This window comes from Habropoda laboriosa, unplaced genomic scaffold, assembly GCF_001263275.1.
Source record: "Habropoda laboriosa isolate 0110345459 unplaced genomic scaffold, ASM126327v1 scaffold718, whole genome shotgun sequence".
Lineage (NCBI taxonomy): Eukaryota > Metazoa > Arthropoda > Insecta > Hymenoptera > Apidae > Habropoda > Habropoda laboriosa.
This window is the reverse complement of record NW_017100942.1, coordinates 873343-879212: the sequence shown is the minus strand read 5'-3', so window position 1 is coordinate 879212 and position 5870 is coordinate 873343. Positions and strand designations below refer to the sequence as shown.

At 37.8% G+C, this 5870-nt stretch overlaps 1 protein-coding gene across 1 annotated transcript in view; it reads left to right on the top strand.

Moving 5' to 3' along the window:
• Window positions 1–5870, top strand: part of LOC108577664 (poly(rC)-binding protein 3) — a 181617-nt gene that overhangs the window by 29659 nt on the left and 146088 nt on the right. The gene's annotated exons all lie outside the window — the stretch shown is intronic.

Genomic DNA, 5870 nt, shown 5'->3' with positions numbered 1-5870 from the left:
ATGTAACTCTCCTTTTTCCATTAATCAACGTCCACTGGGATTTAAATGTATTAAATATTCTTAAATATTCTGTTATAATTTATCAAATTTTTTAAAATACCACTTACTGCAGCATTTACCACAAAAATGGTTTGTTCCTCTTTCGTTCGATTCTCACGTGCCTTTAATTATCACTTAAAACAGAAAATTTCAGTGAATTAAAGCCGAAGAGGAATTTGACGGAGAGCAAGTATGTACTGTTCTTCGCTCGGCAAGGAATGTAGACCAGGTAAATGATTCGAAATTGAAAATGGTATTTTGATAAAATTGCTGGACAGCGTCGGTAGAAAGGACAGAAAGAGAGGCTTCATTTCACCGACGTATGAAAATCAATTTCGAAATAAAGATAAAACGAAATTGCTCGTCACGTGTTTCACATACCTCGTTTAATACTGTGCTCCGTACTTTCAGTCGAATATTTTCCATATTTAAACACTTGATGGAAATAACAATTAACGGGAGTCAAAGTAGTAGGAAGAAGACGAAATTTTTAAGAATTAATTTCTCTGTTTGTAAATAGAATTTTTCTTCAGTTGGTGAAATAAAAATTACAAAAAGCGAAAGTACTTTTATTCCTCGGATCTTCGCGATTTTTATCGCTTCTTCCTTTTACTGTGCTGTCTTTCAACTCGTGAACAACGACTGCTTCGCCAGTTTCTACGTTTGAACATCGTGTTTTATCAGCGACGTTTTATAAATGAAATCGAGGAAAGTAGAGTTGTATTTGTGGTAAAATATCGGAAAGTAAAATAACATATGTATTTTTTGTGTAGAAAAAAAACAACGATAACGATAGAACGATTTATTTGTATAAATGAATAGCTAACAGAGTTAACATAGCAAGATCAATATAATTTTATCAGTTTTCATCAAAAGTGTATCCTTGTTTTCGTGACACTTCAGAAACCCTGTGAAAACAATAAGAAATGAATTTTTCGAGATTCTGGAATGAAGAACAAACTTTGACAACACTTGAGAAATTCTACTCAGCCCTTAAAACCTAGGAAAACAAAGAAAAATTTATTTTTCGTGATTCTGGACTGAAGAACAACCTTCGCGGCTATAGGCGTTCTGAATATTTTCTCGCGCTGTCCTTGACGGCTATAGGCGTTCTGAATATTTTCTCGCGAGGTCCTTGGCGGCTATAGGCGTTCTGAATATATTTTAACGCTGTGTTCTTAACGCCTATAGGCGTTTTAAATATTTTCTCGCGCTGTTCTTGGCGCCTATGGGCACTTTGAATATTTTTTCGCTCTGTCCTTGGCGCCTATAGGCGTTCTGAATATATTTTAACGCTGTGTTCTTAGCGCCTATAGGCGTTCTGAATATTTTCTCGCGCTGTCCTTGGCGCCTATAGGCGTTCTGAATATTTTCTCGCGTTGTGTCCTTGGCGCCTATAGGCATTCTGAATATTTTCTCGCACTATGCGATTGGCGCGACTTTAATCCTTAATTATAGTCCATCGCACACTTCCCCCTTAACCTCCAAACCGCTAAATTTCAAACCAAAAATTTCACAATATCTCAAAAATTAGAAAACTCCAAAACGAAAGGTTCTGCATCGCGATTGAACGTCTACCGTCTATCACTCGCGTCGCGAACTAAAATCTCCCACACGAAAGGTGTGTTAAACACGCCATCGTCTCGTACATCGTCTCTTTCCTCGTTTCTTGGCCACAGCAAGGTCTGTGGACTCGACGATCGCTGGGATTCGCGCTATTCGTGGCGCAGGCTCGTGTCGAGAGGGCGCGGCGCGGCGGCCGCGGCTAACAGAGAGGATTAAAAGTACGTTCAAGTGTCTTCTCCCTATCCTTACAGAGGGCTGCTGGAAATACAGCGGTTGTAATGAAGCTTATTCCCTCGTGCTCGTGCCACGCCGCGGAAAGCGGCTTAGCTTTTAATTGCTATAAACCAGTCCGGCATAATTTCACCGTCTCTCAGGCTTGCCCTCGTAACTCAGACTTCGGACAACTTCACCAGATACTCCCGCGGATCTTAATAGGGAAGAGGAGCCTCGCGAATATCTCTCTACCTGGGAAAAATTATTTCTGATTTCTTCCTCATTTTTTTCTTTTTTTTCACCCCCCTACCTTTTCTCTCTCTCTCTCTCTCTCTCTCTCTTTCGTTCGTTCGTTAGCCGAGAGACGATTTATTCGATCGCCTCGATGCTCGTTAATGATCCATGTATATATACACACAGCAGAGATGTTTTATCTGGTAATGACTTTTTCGAGGACCCATGCCGGTTCCTTCAGACCCGATTACTGCTTCTTGCTTCTCTCTTTCGTCTCTTGGGTGTTGTATAAAACGATGGACGCCAGTGGTGATGTGGTTGAGGTTTTACAGGTGGTTTTGTTGGCTTCTGGAAATGAGGATTTTGCTGGTCGATGTGGTGATAATGACGGTATTGTCCGGTTCTGCGATTATTTTTCATTCCGGGGATTTTAAGTTCGTGTTTTATTTGGTCTGACAAACTGAATGGAAGGGTTCCAAGTCGCGGTGTTTCCAGAGCCAAAAAATCAGATTTTTAGAAATTGCGAAGGTAGGAGAAACATGTCGTATTTTACTTAACTATCGCGCAGTTATTGTTCGATACGGAATCATTCAAAAAAATAATAATAATTTTGTTCTTTTCGTGGAGTGCTCTAATTATGTACAACAATGCAGTTTCTGAAAATTTGAAAAATGACCAACATTTAGTTTACACGTGTCTATTAATTTTTATTTGAGAAGAAAACTAAAAAACACTTCAATAATTTAATATAGAACACTATATCTTCTATAATAAAAAAATCAATTAAGTAAATGTCAATTTAAAATTACAAAATATTGAATATACTTTCACATTTAAACACAAAACCTCGTTAAACGAAATATTAAAAATATTTTTACATTTAAACACGAAACACCGTCAAACAGATCAATAAACTCCAAGAAATCAATATTCAACCCCTTTCGCTCTTGAAATTATGCCCCAAATATTCAGTCTTCTGTCTTTTGTTTACTATTGCGGTAACCGTGTGCATAATGCATAGAGCTAAGTGCAAGAAGATTGTTAGAAATTCCCTCTGTGATCCTCAGCTGCTTGTTAACCAATTATTGTCGTCGAGAATGCAAAGTTGCTTCACCAGAGGTGGCTAGAACGCCGCAATTTCCGGCGGACGTGAAAATTGGGGTTCAGGAACTCGAGAGCGAAGAGTCTTTATCTTAGCGGCAAGTTTCCGTGACTTATCTCGTTGTGTCGACATAGTTTCGATGCAGGTCGCTCGATCCAACGATGATCATCGCGGGGAAAGAGAGCTATAGAGGCTAGAGATAAACTATCGGGAAAAAGTATGAAACCACCTGACTTACTTTTCTGTATCTTTTCTTCTTTTTTTTTTTTTTATCACATTATGGACGTAATAATATTACACTTTATTACAGTCTATTTATAACGTTTAATTTGTACTTGACAATTTTGGTGATAAAAAATTACTTTTATTTTTAACCCTACTGCGTTCTTCGTTTCGGTACTGTACACTTAAGACTTTTGGGTGAAAAAGGACCTAAGACCAAATGACGTATGAACCTAGACGATAAACGTTTAAAATAATGTTAAGGAACGTAAACTTGATAACAGGTAAAATGACTAAAAATATAAAAAGGCGGTGGGTCAAAAAAGACCCGAACATCGCTCTAGGGTTAATCCTTAATTTTTCAATATACAATCTAAAAACATGATGATCCACGGTGGAATCACGCTCTCTATTCAATCTTTCTCGCCATCATCTTAAACGACCCACCTCAAATCAGCATACAAGAGCACCAGTGACTCACACAAACTCCCAAACTATCTAACAAATTTTCATCAACCCTCGAAATCCAAGTGTGTCTTAAACTTATCCTCCAATCTTTTTCACTTTTAAAATACTCTACTTTACACTCGAAATTGGAATCCTACTCCTCTAGACTACACGAAAATGCCAAAATCATGGAGTCGTTTAAAATAATGTTAAGGAACGTGAACTTGATAACAGCAAAAATGACTAAACATATAAAAAGGCGGTGGGTCAAAAAAGACCCGAAGACCGCTCTAGGGTTAAACTGCAAAGATGGTTTTTAATTTTTACAATTAAATTGTGTATTTTATTAGTGTTTAACATAATGTACAATACATATTAGGTCTTGTTTAAAATTTTCTGTAAGAGTGACAGTTTAAAATTTGTAATTAAGTATGAAGTGTCATTTTTGTTAAATTTCAAGTGATGCTTTTTTCTAGAATGTCGAACGACTGTCCGTTTCGATTTCTTTGTTATACGTGTTCCCTGTCAGGTTAAAGTGGAACGGCAAACTCGGTAACAAGCAAGTTTTATAAATTTAAATGTTACAGAGAGGAAAGCTTTCTTAACATCTGTCACGTGAACAAGTAATCGAAGCGACCTCATTTTCGCCAGTTGAAAAGTTCAATCCCGTGTTCAGTCCGATTCAACTTTAATATTAACCAACGATATTTTTTTTTCAATTTCAGCAATATTCAGAGTTTATTTTTCAGTGTATGCAATCAATAACAGTGTCAAACTTTCTTCACTTATTGAGGCACTTACGAAGCATGCAAAATAATTTTTTAAATAGTTTTTCTATTGTTTATTTAATGCTATATTTGAAGGTAAAGATAGCTTCATTGATTTCAGCTGACAGACTCGTCAAAAACAAAAAAGGCAAAATACTCCAAATTTTGCAAAATTTTGCAAACTTCGATAGTGCATTTTTGAAAATTCATACTTTCAAAAAATGCAAAGAAAAATCGATTTTTTGAAGCTTGATCTACTATGTAAAATGTCTACTTAATTTGTGAACTTTTAAGACGAGTCAACTCGTCATTGCTTAACCAATACTTGCAACACAATAATTTATTTATTGAGAGATTGTTCATTTCTCGTGAATTCTATCGTAATTCGATATAATTCTAACAAACAGTACCATTATGCACTGCATTCACATTTGCAAGAACGAAAAGGAAGTACAGGTGTCCCTGAATTTACGCGGCACCTTTTTTACGCGGAAAATTGTAACACGGTAGTTTTTCCTAGCAGTTTTAGAAGTAACAAGTGTATACAGTAACTTATTCGGCGATGTTGAAACGCGTCAGTGCTAGATGAGATAAGGATAAAAGTGGATTACGTTGTGCTGGTCATCGTATGTGTACTTGCATCAAGAAGCATCGATAAAACTGTGACGACAGACTTCATTCAGACAGAATCCACGTGGAACGGATACTCCGCGTAAATTGAGGGACACCTGTAATTGATCGTAATCAAATAAACCAAAGAGATTCAATTTCTATTTAAAAGCTGAACACAATTAACAATTGAACATCACAGCTTCCGCCAATGACGTCCAAAATACTGCAAATTCTCTTACTCTCAACGATATCAGACATTCCGATGCGGCGACCAGTTAAGCCATTAAAATTCCTCCTGGAGCTTCTCCGTTCCTCGTATCGCTGTTAATTAATCTACGTGAAACGGGAACAATCGGGTGGCCGTCAGTTTTCAAAATCGCCGCGTCCGTTCGTTTAAACGCGGAGAAAACGCGTCGAGTGGTGGACGTTTCTGTGGAACGAGATCGATTCCCCGGAATCAGCGTGGCTCGTAAAATTACTCGGGAAGTTCTCATTAAACTCATCGTCCGTTTCTATCGAAGAAAATCTCGTTTTTACGTCCGCCACAGTATCCCGGCCCTAATTAAATCCTCATCGTCGAGCGCGGAGAGGGAGAGAAAAAGGAAAATCGCTCGTCCGATTCGCGAACGTCGCGGATCCCTCGTTCCCTGCCTCGACGAGAAAAATAC